The 19,498-nt window shown below is 39.5% G+C and overlaps 3 non-coding genes across 3 annotated transcripts; 1 reads left to right on the top strand and 2 right to left on the bottom strand.

The window, feature by feature from the left end:
- The first annotated feature begins 4,393 nt into the window (after positions 1-4,393).
- Positions 4,394-4,500, top strand: LOC117612653. Its single transcript, XR_004583496.1, has one exon. It is a non-coding gene; the product is annotated as a small nucleolar RNA R71 (small nucleolar RNA).
- A 5,882-nt stretch (positions 4,501-10,382) lies between these two features.
- LOC117612652 lies at positions 10,383-10,501 on the bottom strand. Its single transcript, XR_004583495.1, has one exon. It is a non-coding gene; the product is annotated as a 5S ribosomal RNA (ribosomal RNA).
- Positions 10,502-11,080: 579 nt separating this feature from the next.
- Positions 11,081-11,199, bottom strand: LOC117612650. The gene has a single exon (XR_004583493.1). It is a non-coding gene; the product is annotated as a 5S ribosomal RNA (ribosomal RNA).
- Between the last annotated feature and the right edge of the window lie 8,299 nt (positions 11,200-19,498).

The raw sequence follows: 19,498 nt of genomic DNA, 5'->3' as shown, positions 1-19,498 counted from the left end.
TTCCCAGTTGCCTACAGATATATGAGTGTACCTGTGCTTAGTACACAGTTGTCCGACAATGATTTCCCCTGCCACCTGCCCCACTTGACTACACAGGTGGTTGGCCAGTCTCCCCGTTCCCAATTGCCTTCTGAAATGTGCATGTACTTATACTTGTTACACAAGTGTCCAACAATGATTTCCCCAACCGCCTGCCTGATTTGATTGCATAGGTGATTGGCCAGTTTCCCCGTTCCCAGTTGCCTTTTGACATTTGCGTGTACTTGTACTTAGTGCACAGAAGTCCGACAATGAGTTCCCTAGCCACCTGCCCGTTTTGACTGCACAGGTGGTTGGCCAATTTCCCCGTTCCCAGTTGCCTTTAGATATTGGCGTGTACCTGTGCTTAGTACACAGTTCTCCGACAATGATTTCCCTAACCACCGACCCGATTTGACTGCATAGGTGGTTTGACGGTTTTCCCATTCCCAGTTGCGTTCGGAAATGTGTGTGTACTTGTACCCAGTACACAGGTGTCCAACAATGATTTCCCCAACCACCTGCCCGATTTGACTGTGTAGGTGGTTGGCCAATTTCTCCGTTCCTAGTTGCTTTTAGATATTGGCATGTACCTGTGCTTAGGACACAGTTGTCCGACAATGATTTCCCCAGCCACCTTTCCGATTTGACTGCACAGGTAGTTGGCCAGTTTCCCCGTTCTCATTTGCCTTTAAATGTTTTGGTGTACCTGTGCATAGAACACAGTTAGTTGTTCGACCGTGATTTCCCCAACCTCCTGGCCGATTTGACTGAACAGGTGGTTGGGCAGTTTCCTTGTTCCCAGTTTTCTTTAGTTATTTTCGTGTACATGTACTTAGTACACAAGTGTCCGACAATGATTTCCCCAGCCACCTGCCCAATTTGACTGCACAGTTGGTTGGCCAATTTCCCCATTCCCAGTTGCCTTTAGATATTTGTTTGTACCTGTGCTTAGTACACAGTTGTCCGACAATGATTTCCTTAGCCACCTGCCCCGATTTGACGGCACAAGTGGTTGGCCAGTTTTCCCATTCCCAGTTACCTTTAAATGTTTTCGTGTACTTGTGCATAGAACACAGTTAGTTGTTCGACCGTGATTTCCCCAACCACCTGCCCGATTTGACTGCACAGGTGGATGGCCAATTTCCTCGTTTCCAGTTGCCTTTATTATTTGCGTGCACATGTACTTGGTGCACAGGTGTCCGACAATTATTTTCGAGCCACCTATCCGATTTAACTGCACAAGTGGTTGGCCAAGTTCTCCGTTCCTTATTGCTTTTATATATTTGCGTATACCTGTGCTTAGTACACAGTAGTCCAACAACGATTTCCCCAGCCATCTCCTAGATTTGACTGCACAGGGGGTTAGCCCGTTTCCCCGTTCCCAGTTGCCTTTAAATGTTTTTGTGTACTTGTGCATAGAACACAGTTAGTTGTTCAACCGTGATTTCCCCAGCAACTTGCCCGATTTGACTACACAGGTGGTTGGCCAGTTTCCCCTTTCCCAGTTGCCTTTTGAAATTTGCATGTCCTTGTACTTACTACAAGGGCGTCCAACAATGATTTCCCCAGCTACCTCCCCGACAATGGTGACATCCCAGTAGGAGTCTTATAAGTTTTCCTGTATGCCCACAAAGCATCATTTAATTTTAAACTCCAATCCTTGCGTGTCGAGCCCACTGTTTTCTCCAAAATACACTTGATTTCTCTGTTTGAAACTTCAACTTGACCAGATGTCTATGGGTGGTAATGTATAGCCACGCGATGATTAATCCCATACTTAGCTAGTAGGTTAGCAAACGGTTTATTAATGAAATGCTTCCCCCCATCTCTAAGAATAACGAGCGAAATTCCAAAACGTGGAAATATAACCCCTTGGAGGAACTTTAGGACCACTGATCCTTGATTAGTTGGTGCTGCAATGGCCTCGACCCACTTTGAAACATATTCCACAGCCACTAAAATATATTGGTTCCCATTAGAAGATGGGAATGGTCCCATGAAATCAATACCCCAAACATCAAATAGTTCAACAATTAGGATACTTTTCTGGGGCATCTCATTCCTTCTGGATTGATTGCCGACTCTTTGACACCTATCACAAGCCGTGCACCAATTCTATGAATCTTTAACAAGTGTTGGCCAAAATAACCCACTCTGTAGGATTTTCTCTGCTGTCATTTTCTGCCCAAAATGTCCTCCACAGGCATAGTGATGAGCAAACTTTAAAACACTTTCCTGTTCAGCTTCTGGAATACATCTGTAAATAATCTGGTCTGGACATTACTTGTATAAGTAGGGTTCATCCCAAAAATGGTGCTTCACATCAGATAAAAACTTCTTTTTCTACTGGTAGGAAAAATCTGGATGCACCACACCCTTAGCCAAATAATTGACAATATTTGCAAACCAAGGTGTATCAATTTGGACAGCAAATAGCTGTTCATCTGGGAAACTTTCACTCAATGGTAGAGAATCTACCTCTGTAGCTGCTGGAATAATTAATCTAGATAAATGGTCAGCCACAACATTCTCACTGCCCTTCTTGTCTTTAATCTCTAGGTCAAATTCTTGAAGTAAAAGAACCCAACGAATCAACCTAGGCTTTGCATCATTCTTAGACAACAAGTATTTTAATGCAGCATGATCGGTATAAACAATCACTTTAGCCCCGACCAAATAAGACCGAAACTTCTCTAATGCGAAGACAATTACCAGTAATTCCTTCTCTGTAGTTGCATAGTTAAGTTGTGCATTGTAGGGGCTTTTTTCTTCCGGCAGCTGCGAATGGGTTGGGCTGCCGTAAGGAGCAAACTGAAGAAATTGTCCCCTGTGCCTGAGTTCAGAAATCAAGCCCTAAGAATGCTTAGAAAGGACAATAAGGCCTTAGGAAACACCTTGGTTACCTTCACCAACAAAAATAATGGCTGCGTACAGATAGATTCTTAGTGCTTACAGATGAATTCTTAGCTTAGCATGAGGAGCTTGTGGCATAGAAGCAAAATTGACATGAGTTTAGCACTGAAGAGAAAATTATGTGTTCTTAGGAGGGTGTCAAGGTAAGAAAGGAAAGGTTTGCAAGAAGATTTGGCTGAGAAAAGAGGGAGAGAAAGGAATGGGTGGCTTGAGTGTTTCTTCCGGCAGCTTGACAGAGATTCAGGCAAGTGTTAGAACAGTCTGCCAGAAGAGGGAAAATGGGGAAGAAGGGTGAATAGTGCACAAAATTGCTGGGTTTTGCAGGTAAGAGAGGAAGCTTGCTCTCTGGATGTGGTTTTTTGTTTTTTTTTGTTTTTTGTTTTTGTTTTTTTTTTTGGTAGAAGAGGCCCTATTTATAGCCGCTGGAAGCCATTCTTTTTTCAACAAATCCTAATGGCTTCTATCCCATTTTTCCAAGTCTTTCCCTTCCTTTCTCCCCTCATTCCTTCAATCATCCTATTTTGGTGAAATCTACTCTGCTCCTTTGCACAAAATCAGGGATTTTGGGAGCTCAAGGGCCTTTTCCCGCAGCTGCCCTAGTGAAGAATTCTTATTTTCAGTCATCCCCCTTCCTCTCTTTTCTCCCATCTTTCATGGTCAGATCTGATGAAGGAAAGAAATGGGTATACATGCTGGTTCAAAGGATGATTCCCACTTTGCTCGCCAACATCCCATGGTTCGCTGGGTGTTTCTTGCTTGAAACTTGTTCCTTCCCACGTGCTGGAGCCTCCCAGCAGCTCTGCACACATGGCTTTTCAATCTTCACCCGTGGCTTTGTTTTCTATCCAGCTGTTGAGGTTTTGCTACCTCTTTGTCCTAATTGTACTCCCTTATTTCTTTTTCAGACTTGATTGAGAGGTTCCAAAGCATGAGAAATTGTTTGGAGGGAACAAAAGGTTTTTGTGCATGCTGGAATGGTTTTGCATTATTCTGATTGTCACCTGATTTGAAATTAGGGTGATCCCTCCATCCTGGATTGTAATAAGTGGCATATGCATTATTCCTAGGCCTTTGATAGCTGTTCATCATATTAACATGTTGCTCAACAAGCTCTGGGTAGGATTCTTTATGCGGGCAGCCCATTATGTCGTGTGTAGCCATGCTGCAAATAGTGCAAACTGTTGATGTAGGTGGCTGTTGTTGTGTAGAACTTGCTATCTGTTGTAAAAGGATATCAAATTTTGCACCCATTTTCTTCTCCATTTTTTCCATTTGTGCAGACATGTTGGGAGAACCTACTTATAACTCAAAAATGCCCATTTTCTGCGAATGTTCTGCTGCCCATTGTTGAGATTTTGTAGCCATCATATTAAATAGTTCAAATGCTAATGCATTCACATGGCTTTTAGATGTAGGATTAAGCCCATCAAAGAAAATATTCGTCTGTGCATCTGAATCAATATTAGCATGTGGACACTTAATGTACATCTCTGTATATCTTTCCCATGCTTCATGAAACTCTTCATTAGGCTTTCGTGTGAATATCAAAATCTCCCTCTTGTAATTCAATATCTTGGATGCTGGATAATATTTGTTCTGGAATTTTGTGTGTAACTGCTGCCAAGTAGTAATGCTATTAGCTGGTAGAGTGAATAACCAAGTTTCTGCCTTGTCCTTCAAAGTGAAAGGGAAAAGACGTAACTTAATAGCTTCAGCAGAAAAACCCTTAATCAAAATATTTTTGTAGCCCACAATAAATTTTGCAATATGTACGTTTGCGTCCTCGTTTGGCAGCCCTTGAAAGGTGGGTAGAATTTCAAGCATATGGTGCTTGATCTCGAACGAATCATCGTCTTCTTGGTCAAGGTACATAATGCAATTAGGGACATCATTGGCACGGGCAGCCAACGACTCTTTGAGTGGTCTGCCTGCTGCAGGTAATGCTAACGACATATTACCCTCGTCCACAAAATCTGCAAACAAATTCTGCAGAAAAATGCCCTACAGTGAACAGTCTAAGGCCCAGTTAACTTCTCACCGCTGTCTGTGCAGTCCCTGATCTAGTTTGGACCATGTGGTTTGCAGAATCTAAAACAGAAACGAAACTGTTCATATTATTTTTTGAAAAATAAAAATATATAAACAAAAGTTCAAACAAAAAATTATCTAAAATAGTCCCTAGCAACCCGCCAAATTCTTGATAGTTTTTTTAGTACCCGTGCAAATAGGGTTAAAATCAAATAAAATACTTGCAAGAATACAAGGCTATTGCAAGGTCGTTCTCCTCAAGGACTATTTAGCAATTTATGTAAAAACAATTTCCAATTAACTACCTAAAATTTAAAGTTGAGAAAGATGAATATGAACTTGTTTGATACTAAAAACAAATTTTAAACAAAAGCAATTACGATTGAAGGAAAGAGTTTTAAATACCAATTTATAAAAGCACTAGGGTTTCACTATCACCTAGCAATCCTATGAATTTTTACCAATTACTTATGATTTGCACATGCCACTTTGAAGGTTAGGTTTTCCTAATTTATATTATACTTGGAACCTCCAACATAGAATGTATATCCAACATGCAATCCGTCCGGACGTTCGGATCAAATATGAATATGAAAGACTCATTACGTTTTGTGAAAACCCTTTGAAAAACCATGCAACCCTTAAGACGTGGTGTTCATCTTAAGTGCAATTACAACTATTAATCACAAGAAGCTAGCGTCAATTTCAGGGAACCTTCCGACCAAAATTACATCCAATTACTTTTCTAAAGATCCCAATGGTGACCAGGCATTAAGACAATTAGATAGTTTAAAACAGTGATTAACAATTCAAAGTATGCATGCAATCAATCATAAGCAATTAAATAAAAATTACATATTCATGCTAAGGTTGAGGCTTCACCCTAGCAAAAGAGAATTAGTTACGCATATTCATAATTGAAATCCAAGAAAATATCATTCGAATGAATAAGAATGAAAACACCTTAAAGTCACAATAACTCCAAAACCCTAGCAATTGCTCTCCTCAATGTCACGTTCAAAAGCCAAAAATAAGTCCTAAAATTGTTGTGAGAAGGAGCTTAAATACCTCATAAAACCTAGCTGCCCAATCCCCACAAGGAAACTAAGTTAAAATAAAATAATACTAAGAGATAAAGTCCAAATTGGATTAGGAGAATCTGCCCACAATATGCCCAACCATGTTTTGACCTCAAATCTCCTCCAAATCCGGCCCAAGATAGCTTGTTTTAAAGATTAAAACATTCTGAACACTTCTCCAGGAGGCCATGAACCCATCCGTGGTCATCTTGGGAACCAAAACGCAATAAAAGCCCAAAATCCACTATTCTAGCACCGCGCACTACTTCTTTATTTTCTTGCCAGAAGCTAAGTGGCTCACGTACGTCCTCCAACTAGAATTACTCCAAAATTCATCCATTTGATTATGTTTTGCTCCAGAGGAAGTCGAAAGTCCTATATTGGAAATATAATTCAAAGTATCAAAATTCTTCCAAAATATTAACCAAAATATACTAAGAATGGGGTTAAATATATAGTCTAAAATATACCCATCAAGAGGTTCTCCAAAAAGTCACCAGAGTAGGTAACCTTTGAGATATGAATGGAGGTAGCTGAAATTCAAGATCTGAGGAAGGGTAGGTAAAAACTGGAATTTGGGAAGGAAGTCAAAGCTTGAGTGCTGGTGTCTACTTTTAGGAACCTGCTGCTGCCATCAAACTCCGCCTCATGCCTTTCGTCTTCTGGCTTCCACCCATTTATTTTATATTTGTATTGTTTTTTGTTGGATTGAAAATCGATTTTGTTGTAAATAATTTGGAAATGAGAATATAAAAATAAAATAAAAAATAAAAAAAATGGCATACTAATCTCAATTTTGGTGTTGTATTGCACTAAACAACTTCTTAAAATCGAGTCATATCCCAACCAGTCCAGTGTAATGTAGAAAGATTAATCAAATCCAGTCCAGTCTAGCTTAAAAAACAAGGCCTAAGTCTCTTCACCAACTGGAGCTTGAGAAGAAGATGGTCTTTTACTTGAGTTAACAAGTTGACTCTAGCAACCAAAAAGCCATATGAATGCCCATCCCATGAAATTGGGCCTCTTGGGCTCAATTTCATTTAAGTTGTCATACAACTCAATCTCCATGTCCAATAGGATAAAGCCCAATGAGCCTAGGATTAAAAATTCTCGTTTAAAGCCTATTCTGACATCATGTGTTGTTTAAATTAATTCCATAATTAATTTTGCCTTAACCAATTAACTAAGCTTAATTTATCTCTTCAATTCATCATCTCTATAACGGTTTCTCAAATAACTCAAGGTTAACGGTGTGTGATCCATTAGGTTCTAATTAGCAAGGTCGTGGGCAATTTGAACTCTTCGTAATTGATTGTGAACTAAAACACCCTTTTAATTCTCCCTATTAGTTAGAATGATTAGTCCTTAGGGCTTTCACCATCCATGAGTGACACATAGCAGTATGTCAGGATATCCAAGCTAAGTAGAATAAGCAGAGAACCTATTTAGTTGGAATTACAATGCAAAACGGTCCTTCCTTATTACAATACTCTTAATCTCATTACTAGGGCTTGGTGCATGTCAAGCCCCTAATGAGATTGTCACGTCTTATATGATTTGTATTAGTATGATTAGAACATCTTTCTAGGTCATACCAAATACTCTGATTAGAGATTTGCTTAATCATATCTTTCGAGCATTCTCCTTCTTTTACTGAAGGATAGAGATTCTATGTTGTACACTCACATGTCTTCATGAGTTAATCCAGAACCCCAACAATGCTTGTACCACGTTCGTGATTAGGATATGTCTTTATAGCATCATCAAAGATCCACAACCTTCCCATAAGACAACCATGGTGCCTCAGGTCTAAGGACTAATTTGCATTATTGCCACTTGGAGTTTCTTGTTTGACATTTAAGTAAAATTTTCATACAAGAAAGTCTCCTTTGATTGCGTTTAGTGTACTTATTCTCTATTGAGCACCTACATACTTGTCTTAGTGTCGCCACACGAATGACTTGAGACCAGTCATCCTCCCAATTGAGAAAACATAGCATATACCGGTCTTTCCGGATTGTCAGTGCCCATTTGACAATCCTATGACTATGAACATTTAGGATATGAGGATAATAGAGGAAAGGTCTCCTAAATCTAACTTCCTTAGATTACTTTCTCTCTATCTCACATCCTTTGGACTTATTGTTTAACCATGTGTAACTATTAATGAGACATTTACTAATAAACAATAAATTTGCCCTTTAAGAGAATTTAACATAAGTCTAATACATGAAATACCCTTAAAAGATTACATCATATGATTGGCTTTTAGGGCATATTTCCAACAATCTCACACATGCACTCTAAAGCCAATTTGCCATGTATCTAATACCCATCTTTTGGAGATGCCGATCCAATTGTAGCTGAGTCGTTGGATCTGCTATGTTATCTGTCAAAACTACCTTGAGGATGTTGACTTCTCCGAGAGATATATATTCTCGAAATTTATGGAAGCGTCTTTCAATGTGTTTGGAATTCTGATGAGACCTTGGTTCCTTAGCTTGAGTTATTGCCCTATTGTTGTCGCAGTACAAGGCTACTGGCAACGCTATGGTTGGAAACACTCTGAGATCGGAGATGAACTTTATCATCCAAATAGCTTCTTTGGCGGCTTCAGCCGCTGCTATATATTCTGCTTTAGTAATGGAATCGGCTGTAGTACTTTGCTTGCAGCTCCAACTAACCCCTCCTTCATTCAGAGTGAAGACATATCCAGAGGTGGATTTTCTATCATCAACATTAGACTGGAAATCTGAATCGGTGTAGGCTTCCATTTGCAGCTTTGATGTTCCTTCATAAACTAGGAACATGTCCCTCATTCTTTTTAAGTATTTTTTGATGCACTTGACATCTGCCCAGTGTTCTAGACCTGGGTTAGGTTAATAACGAATCACTAGGTTAGATTCATATCGACTCGTTATGCTTACTGCATAACTAATATCAGGCCTTGAGCACAACATAGCATACATGAAACTCCCAATTACTGATGCATAAGGGATTCTACTAATGCGTTGTATTTCTTCAAGAGTTTTAGGGCACATGTCCTTAGAAAGATGAATTCCATGTCTTAAAAGAAGAAAACCTTTCTTGGAATCTTCCATATTGAATCTTCCTAGCACCTTATCTATATATACAAGGATTAGGACAATCCAATCAGTTTTCTAAATCTATCACGGCAAATCTTGATCCCAAGTATATAGGATGCTTCTCCCAAATCTTTTATAAAGAAGGTTTTAGACAACCACATTTTCACAGAGGAGAGAATTCCAATGTCATTTCCAAATTCATCACCATTATGTGAGAAATCAAACGATTTGATTGCTTCTTCAAAACAAAGGTTCCAGCTCCTAGAAGCTTGCTTTAGTCCATAAATGTACTTTTCCAGCTTGCATCCTTTATGAGACTTAGTTTTAGACACAAACCCTTCAAGTTGATCCATATATAGTTCTTCCGGAAGGTAACCATTCAGAAAAGCCTTTTCGATGTCCATTTGCCAAATCTCATAGTCGTAATGTGCTGTTATTGCAAGAAAAATCGGAATCGAATTTATCATGGCCACAAGTGAGAAGGTTTCTTCACAGTCTATCCCTTCTCTCTGCTTGTAGCCCTTAGCTACTAATACAGCTTTATAGGTTTCCACGTTTGAGCCGTGCCATATGACCATGGGTTGACCATCCAACACCCCCCGCATGAAATGGCATGCCGTCGCATGGAATGGCATGGGCTACCATGCCTTGTCCTCGCCACCCCTACCTTGTGCCATAGGCAGGCCTGTCGAGCCGCAGGTTCCAATCGCCGTGGGGCCTACCTAACGACAAATGAACCGAAAAGAAGTTGAGAACAACCCCAACAGTTTCTGCAGTGCGTCGGTCCTGCAGTCTTTTCGTTTTCGTTCCTTTTCGGTGCCTAGTTAGTTGGACGCGAGCTCCACGGGGTGATGTAGGACAGATGGCGGAAGCAACTGAAGAGGAGCTGGAGCGACACGCGTGCAGCGGCAAATCGGCTAAACCGTAGATCTGGGCTCCGACCTCAGAATTGGGCCCACGAACCCTCGACTGGAAGAGAACGGCGGCACGAGTAAAACTCATTGCGATGCCATGACCTTTAGGCTTTTTCGAGCATCCGACACCGTTTACTAGCTCAAAATCTAGTTCTCGCAGTTTTCGAAAACTCCGTTATTTTCCTGCTTCAATTCCCCTGTTAATCCAAGGCTTCCTAGGAGTATTTGAGCAAACTTTACCCCGATTGTCACGCTGCGTCACGGGGCCATAGAAAAACAAAGACAGCCACGACGGAAAGTCGACGCCCAAGACAATCGAAATGTCAAAAAAGCAAAAGGAGGGCATGCAACACAAGGACTTAACAGGAGGTCACCCATCCTAGTACTACTGTCGCCCAAACTCGCTTGACTTCGGAGTTCTGATGGGATCCGGTGCATGTGAGTTGGTATGATCGCATCCGTTAGCTTATAACGCCAAAGTGTATAAGAGCCACGTTTGAGCCGTGCTGTATGACCATGGGTTGGCAATCCAACCCCCCCGGCCCCCCTCGACGCGTGAAAAGGCATGTCGTCGCATGGAATCGCATGGGCTGTCAGGCCTTGTCGTCCCCACCCCTACCTTGTGCGGCGGGCAGGCCTGTCGAGTCGCCGATTCGAATCGGCCGTAGGGCCTACCTAACGACAATTGAATCGAAAAGAAGTTGAGAACAACCCCAACAGTTTCGGCAGTGCGTCGGCCTCGCGAATCCTCGACTGGAAGAGAACGGCGGCACGAGTAAAACTCATTGCGATGCCATGACCTTTAGGTTTTTTCGAGCATCCGACACCATTTACTAGCTCGAAATCTAGTTCTCGCAGTTTTCGAAAACTCCGTTATTTTCCTGCTTCAATTCCCCTGTTAATCCAAGGCTTCCTAGGAGTATTTGAGCAAACTTTACCCCGATTGTCACGCTGCGTCACGGGGCCATGGAAAAACAAAGACAGCCACGACGGAAAGCAGACGCCCAAGACAATCGAAATGTCAAAAAAGCAAAAGGAGGGCATGCAACACAAGGACTTAACAGGAGGTCACCCATCCTAGTACTACTGTCGCCCAAACTCGCTTAACTTCGGAGTTCTGATGGGATCCGGTGCATGTGAGTTGGTATGATCGCATCCGTTAGCTTATAACGCCAAAGTGTATAAGAGCCACGTCTGAGCCGTGCTGTATGACCATGGGTTGGCAATCCAACCCCCCCGCCCCCCCTCGGCGCGTAAAAAGGCATGTCGTCGCATGGAATCGCATGGGCTGTCAGGCCTTGTCGTCCCCACCCCTACCTTGTGCGGCGGGCAGGCCTGTCGAGTCGCCTATTCCAATCGGCCGCAAGGCCTACCTAACGACAATTGAACGGAAAAGAAGTTGAGAACAACCCCAACAGTTTCGGCAGTGCGTCGGTCCCGCTGTTTTTTCATTTTCGTTCCTTTCCAGCGCCTAGTTAGTTGGAATCAAGCTCCACGGGGTGACGTAGGACAGATGGTGGAAGCAACTGAAGAGGAGCTAGAGCGACGCGAGTGCAGCGACAAATCGGGTAAACCGCAGATCTGGGCTCCGACCTCAGAATTAGGCCCACGAACCCTCGACTGGAAGAGAACGGCGTGACGAGTAAACAGGCTAGGAGCCACCCCAGAATTGGGCCCACGATACTGCCAAGGAGCCACCCTAGAAGGTCATAAGGATTAACACAATCCTAGCTGACTCGGAGGAGTCCGGACTGACCAACAAAGAAAAGAAGACGAAGATCAAACAGGCTACTATGATCTCCCAAGTCTCAACTAGCCTCTCACTGGCAGAAGACGATCCCATGATCGGCTTCCAAACGAAAGACATAATCAGCCTTGATCTACAGCACAACGACGCCCTTGTCATCAGCATTCAAATCGCTCAGGCCATGGTCGACCGAATCCATGCAGATGAAGGCAGTGCAGCCAACATCCTACAGATGGGCTTAGAGACAAAGATCAATAAATCAGCCAAGTCGCTGACTAGCTTCAATGGCGCAACGACGGTTACCGTGGGCACGATAGGTCTCGACGTCTACTCTTCACCTGTAATCAGCTCGCAAACGTTCATGGTTATTGTTGAAGTCTCACCCTACAATGGCATTCTAGGCAGACGATGAATCGGCCAGATCAACACCATCACCTCTGCCACACATTAGAAGATTCACTACCCAATCCCTGGGGGAGGTATCGGCCAGATCAACAGCCATCAGGCAATGGCGAGGAAATGCTCAGCTCAAGGGCTGAAGAAAGGCAAGCAAACACAGTTCCTCCCTGTGAATCAGGCAGATCTAAAGGGAGTAGAACAAGCAGAGGAGAAAGCAAATCCCGTTCCTGATGGCCGAGCAGACCAGAAAGGAAAGAGAATAGCTACTCCCCAATAACAATCAAAGAATCGGGACCAAGTCGAGGGAATCCGTCCGGAGGTCTCTCCTGAAGAAGGATGGAAGCCCGAAGAGGACGTTGAGCTAGTACCCCTTGATCCTGACAAGCCAGAGAGAAAAGAGCGGATTGGCTCGTGCCTAAGCCATGAGGAAAAGATAGAGCTTGCAGCCTTCCTCCAGAACAACAAAGATGTATTTGCATGGTCGCCATCCGACATGCCTGGCATCGATCCCCAGATCATCTGCCATCACCTACACGTCAACGCAGCTATCAAACCTGTAGCACAGAAGAGACGTAACTTCACCTCTGAGCGGGTTGCCATCATTGAAGCCGAGATCGATAAGCTTCTAGCTGCTGGTTTCATTGAAGAAGTCTCCTATGCAGAATGGCTAGCGAACGTTGTTCTAGTTGCAAAGAAAGATAAAGGTCTGTGGAGAGTGTGTGTCAACTACACCGACCTCAACACGGGATGTCCTAAAGACAACTTTTCACTGCCTAGAATTGATCAGCTCGTCGATTCAACTTCCGGCAACCAACTGCTAAGCTTCATAGACGCCTACTCCGGCTACAACCAAATCATGATGCATGAAGATGACATGGCTAAGGTAGACTTGAAATCCTTCCATTTTTTTGCGGCAGATGATAATATACTCAACAACAAGTTTAATTTTTTGGATTTTTCTCTTCACAACACGGCTCATTGTGTTGATACCACGACTTGACTTTGGCTCCTCATCAAATATCATTGAGCTATTTGGTTCTTTTTTAGTAGATGAAGCAAATCTCATCTTCTTTGAGGACTTGGTTTGAGCTGCTTTGTCTTCATTAATTTGATCCTTTGAAATTGGAAGCTCCTTACTTTGAGCTTTTGAAACTTGAAGCTCCTTAGTTTAATTTTTATTCAAACTAGTCTCCTTACTTTGAGCATTAAAAACCATGGTTATAGAGAAATATAACTTGCAAGTGAATATATTTTATATTTCAAAGAATAAAAATGACGATTATTTGAAAACAACGACATAATATTACATTTTTCACGTCACTAGATAAGAACTACCGTCGTGCTATTTGCTTTAGCACGGCGGTAGTTAATTACAATCATGGTGTGATAATTAAAACAACGTAAACAAGAAAAAACCGTTGTCTTATTAAGAGTAAATACAGAAAAGAAAAAAAAAAACCTTCTCTCACTCTCACAACGGTTTTTTCTATATTTTACTCTTAATAAGATGACTGTTTTTCTTGTTTACGTTGTTTTAATTATCACACCACCACGGTAATTAACTACCGTGGTGCTATTCCCTTTAACATAAAGTTAATTACCGTGGTGGTGTGATAATTAAAACAACGTAAACAAGAAAAAAACCGTCGTCTTAATCGTGAGAGTGAGAGACACTGTCGTACTACTATTATTCAAAACAATGAAGGACGATGGTATTTTGAAAATGGAGTCTTGTTTCCGGACACTTTATTTCATGGTATCAAACTTAGAAATATGTAAAATGATTTTCACACAAAAAAGGGGTAAAAAGAGAGTGAAAAAAACGTAACCTTTGGCGTGCAATGAAAATTTGCTTGAGACGTTGGGAGAATTAGAGATGAAGATGAGGAGGAGAGGAAGATGAAGAGATTCAGACACGTCGCTTTGGGAAGGAAAACTGAGAGGAGAGTGAAATATTTTATCGGGTTGAGAAAACATGAAATTTTAGGCCATGTGAGGCAAAAGTTAATATAGAAACGCAAAGTTTCATAACATGAAGCTTTTTATAAAAATGAGCCTAGTATGGAAGTTAATACGATGCGATACATGTAGAAATCGACGTGGTTGATAATAATGTCAAACGACATTTAGTATTCCGAAACCCCCGTGGTTAATTACAATTTTATAAGGCAAAAGTGTATTTTTGCGGACATGGTATATTAAGTTAATACAGCGCTCACTATGAATAAATTGCCGTGGTTAGTTGGAACAACCCCGATGCTATATTCTACAATAACGACGTTTATGCATACAAACCAAGTGGTGTACTTACTTAATAAGTCGTGTAGTAGTAAAATTTCTACGTGGTATATCACTTAGACGACGGTAGTTATATTCCTAGCAACATTGTAACGCTTTATTACGACATAAGCAAAAAGCCACCAACTCTTACAAAATAAAATGATTAGGTGGGACCCATCTAGATGTAAAGATAAATTGGGGTTGTTCAAGAGTTCTTCACTTTTACTTTTCTCTTAGGGTTCCAACTCTAACTCAAGTCGCATACGCCCTTGGCTCTCTCTACCTTTCTGAAGGTGAGGATTTGGGTGGGAGGCAATAATTTGGATGTTGGTATGTGTGTCTCTCTCGCCTCTCTGAAGGTCCAAAATATTGATGACACACACATCACTAACTTACAAAATATTGTCTTTCTCAAATTGGTGGTTCGATTGTGATGAGGAACATAGCTCACATTGGTAAGATTTCATATTTTTTGGGATCTCATTTGCATTTCTCTGACGATTTCATTCAGTAAATAAGCCTAAAAATTATAGCGCATACAATAGTTTTGTATATAAACTGTCGTGTTTTTACTCCATACTTGTCATTTTGTTGATCTATCGTCGTAGGCTACCAAAACCCAGAAAATAAATCTTAAAAAGCAATACAAATTTCATAAAACGACAGTTGTATAAAGGAAATAGAGACGACAATATTTAGAAATTAACGACGTAGATTCCTATAACGCTCTTTCTGAAGAAACCGACGTGGTAAGATACAAACAACTCGACGCTATATTTTACAATAAAAAAAGTGGTAAATTACATTTACCACGACTATTTTTTTATACAGACCGTCGTGGTGTACTAACTTAATACGTCTTGAAATAGTAAAATAGCGACGTGGATATTTTTACACCGTGCAAAGCTTACATAATTATAGATATGCAACTGCAACAATTGTAAACTACAAAGAACAATACGGAAAGGAAATAAATTAAACGTTACAAAGGCTTTAGATTGTTGTCAAAATTATAGTTTTCCTTTTCAGTAAATCCAAATACAAAAGCCTTCATATTATAAATAACATATAAACAAATTGGAAAGCTTTTATGGTACAATGAAACTAAAGAAAAACAAATTGATAGGTACGTAAACGCAAAAAAAATTATAAGTAAAAAGATGAGCTTGGTACGGTAAAGCATATTAAAGACATTGTCTTAAAGTCTTTGTAGCCTCCCTACATGCAGGACGATCTACAAGACTCCAAGATATGACCCCTAATACACAAGCTCAAGATCCGCTATGAGCACGTTCACAAACGGATATGTCTCCAAGTCACATAACCATTGCCCAAAAATACTAATAGAAAGTAGAGAATATATATAAAGGTAGGAGAAGAGATAATTAGATTTTGTTGTCTTATCTTGTCTATCAAATGTGAAGGAGGAGTGGCCTTTATAAGCATCCAAAATCATGTAACATACCCTACATTAAACCAACAAATTGAGTCATTTAATATAGAAATAAAACCTGAAAATAAATATTTATAACCCCCACAATTTCCCATGCATCAGAAGCAACCACTGTTTCAGGTGTATCACCAAGTGCAAGAGGATCTGTTTTTAGGATATGAGCCAAATTCAATGCGGTGATGTAGAACAACATTTTTTGTTGCCATCTTTTAAAATCCATCCCATTAAATTTAGCAAGCTTCTCTGCATGATTATGAGATGAAGGCAACACAACAGCAGGTGCACTTGTCTTCATAGAAGGTTCCACTCTCTGTATCTTATTCGACATTTTCCTTAATTGAGAGAACAATCTCAATATCAATAAACAAATATTGGACAGTCTTACAAGATAAATAAAACTTAATAACTCGCAACAATGAGTTACAATAAACCACAAACTGAAACTAATAATATAAATAACATAATGAAAGTACAACAAACATAATATCACAATTATGCAAAATAACAGTTATGCAGAATGTTATAATTCAAAAATACAGTAAAATATATGCATAATATTGTAACTATTCTTAGCAGAAAATAAAAAGTACGATGCCAACTTAGTAGGAATAATTTTCTAATGTATGTATCCTTGTCTAACAAAAGAAACAAAAGAATAACAAACTAACAAAACAATCAACCTTGTAATTTTCTAATGTATGTATCCTTTTCTAATTTTCTAATGTATGTATCCTTGTGGGTCTCGATTAAAATTAACAAAATAGTGAACCTAATTGTATTAGATGTCTGCAACTTCAAAGTGTAGATAAGACTAAAAGAATTTAATATGATAACCAACAAAAACTAATTCGTCTGCAACTTCAAATTGTAGATAAAACTGTAAACCTAATTGTATTAGATGTCTGCAACTTAGAGATGTTCTCGCAATTTTCAATTTTACCAGTAGTGCAGTATGTTTGCAAAATTAACGTATATAGCAATTAACACGACTATATGAAGAGTGCAGTATAGATGATGAAATACCCTTCCCAAAAAGGTATCCCAATTTGAAATCAATGCATCCCTAGGTCTCTAATAGGGTTCCAGACATATATGAAGAGTTGCCATTCCCCATTTAAGAACATTGTTGCTCTACTTGGGCTTCCACGCAAACTTCTAAACAGTTGGGCCATTATAATCACCCAATGGACTTTATTAATTTCCATTCAAATTGAAAATTAATATTAAATTTCTTACAGAAGTTACAACCAAAAATATGATACTTTGTTGTAAGAAAATACTTATAGCATTTGGATGGAATGTATAGCATTTAACACATCTTGAGAATTTGATCTTGCATTTATCAATTTTTTTATGACAAAAAAAAAAAAAGAATTGTATTTGTGTAATCTCTTCAATGGAATGAACTTGTGCTATGGTTTTCTCTCCATACTCAAATTGGGACTCACTGTTCTGTCTATTTATCAATTTAAGATGTCTTTCCTCAAATTGAATGTTTCATATTTGCAATTGAAATTCATTCTTTTGATAATTGGATTGAGTGGAGTAGTCTCATCTCATTTCCAGACGTCATCAACTATCACTTCTACAAAATTGGAAAACGACGACAGTAAAACAATGACAGCAAAACTAAGTATCGTCGTTGTGTTTAGAAAGACGATGTGATATAAAACCGATGTGGATTAGTAATTTAAACACTTTTAAAATCAAGATCCACTAGGGTATTTTTAAAACACAACACCCACAACTTAATAAGCGTCGTCCTATGAAACATGCTAAATAAAAGTTGCCGATTATATAAACACTTGACCCCTAAACAACGACAGTGGGTATAAAGCAACCGACGTAGATACTAAAGACAACATTCCACCTACATCACCGACGTATTAACCACGACGGTAATTGTCGTCTAGACGATGTATGAAGTGCTCTTGTACTACGACGATTATTATAAAATTAATGTATTGTCAGGTTATGGCTAACCACGACCTTATAGCATAGAGAACGACGTCTAAATTTAAACTTACCTACGACGCTCTTTGCCCATTTCTCGTCGTATTAAGTTAATACACCATGACAGTAATCATAAATTAATGGTCGTTGTAAATGGTAGTTTACCATGTCCTCATGTAGAATATAACATCGGAGTTTTTTGTACCTAACCATGGCGGTTTCTTCATAATGAGTGTCATATAATACTATAAGAATCCACGTCGCTTCTTTCGTATTAAGTGTCGTATTAATTTAATATACCACGGCCACAAAATTTTCTATTTTCCCTTCTAACTTGAAAAAATATATCACTCTTCTCTCAGTTTTCCCTCCCAACGCGGTGTTAAATCTCCTCATCTTCCTCTCCTCCTCTCCTCCTCTCCTCCTCGTCTTCATCTCTGAATCTCCCAACGCGAAAAGCAAACTTTCATTGCCTGCCAAAGGTTACCATTTCTCACTTTCTTTTTTCCTTTTTTTTTTTTTGTTTTTTTTTGTTTTTGTTTTTATTTTTTTATTTTTGTTTGTGAAAATCACTTTCTAACTTTGAATAATATACAGACCAAGAATGACAGTGTCTGGAAACATGAAGAATTTGCAAAGGTCAATTTCACTCTAGATGAACTTCCAAAGGTCCATTTCACTCACTCTCTCTGCTTTTATCTAGGTTCTAAGACTATGCATGGTAGTGTTAATTATTTGTTTTCTTTATTTGTATTACGCTTAATAAGATGTTGGTTTTTTCATATTGACGTCATCTGAATTACCTCATACCACAATGACAATTCTTTTCTACCGACGTTAGAAATATAATACTACAATGGTGTTTTCAAAATACCCTCGTCTTTCATTCTTTTGAATAATATCAGTACTCTCTCTCTCTCTCTCTCTCTCTCTCTCTCTCTCTCTCTCTCTCTCTCTACATTTGCGTTTATCTGTGTAATCTTTGTTGTAGGAAGAATTTTTGTAGTCGTAAGGTTGTGTTATCTTTTTTTGTATTTTACTCTTAATAAGATTATGGTTTCTTCATATCTATGTTGTCTGAATTATCAAACCACGACGGTAGTTAACTACCGACGTGATAAAATTCTTAATATGGTGGTAGTTCTTATCTAGCGGCGTGTGAAATTTAATACTTATCGGTGTTTTCAAATAGTCGTCATTTTGGTTCTTTGAAAATCTAAAATATTTTGACTTGCAAATTTTATTCTTTTAGTTCTTTGTAATCATGGTTTCTAAAGGTCAACATAATGTGGGTAGTGGGAAAAAGGAGGCTAGTTTGAAAAAAAGAAAAGAAAAAAAAACTCAAAGAAAGGACCTAGAAGTTTCAAAAGCTCAAATTAAGGAAGACAAATTAGTTGCAACCAAGTCCACTAAGAAGATGAGATTTGTTTCATTTGTTGCCAAAGAAACAAATAGCACAATTCCATTTGATGAGGAGGCAAAGTCAAATCATGGTATAAACACAATGAGACGAGTTGTGAAGAGCAAAATCCAAAAACTAAAACCTGTTGTTGAGTACAATAAAAGAGGGAGACCACATGGTAAGGCAGCTGTTGAGATGCATCGTACATTGGGGTGTTACCACA

Source organism: Prunus dulcis, unplaced genomic scaffold (assembly GCF_902201215.1).
Source record: "Prunus dulcis unplaced genomic scaffold, ALMONDv2, whole genome shotgun sequence".
Lineage (NCBI taxonomy): Eukaryota > Viridiplantae > Streptophyta > Magnoliopsida > Rosales > Rosaceae > Prunus > Prunus dulcis.
This window is presented reverse-complemented; position numbering and strand designations above follow the sequence as displayed.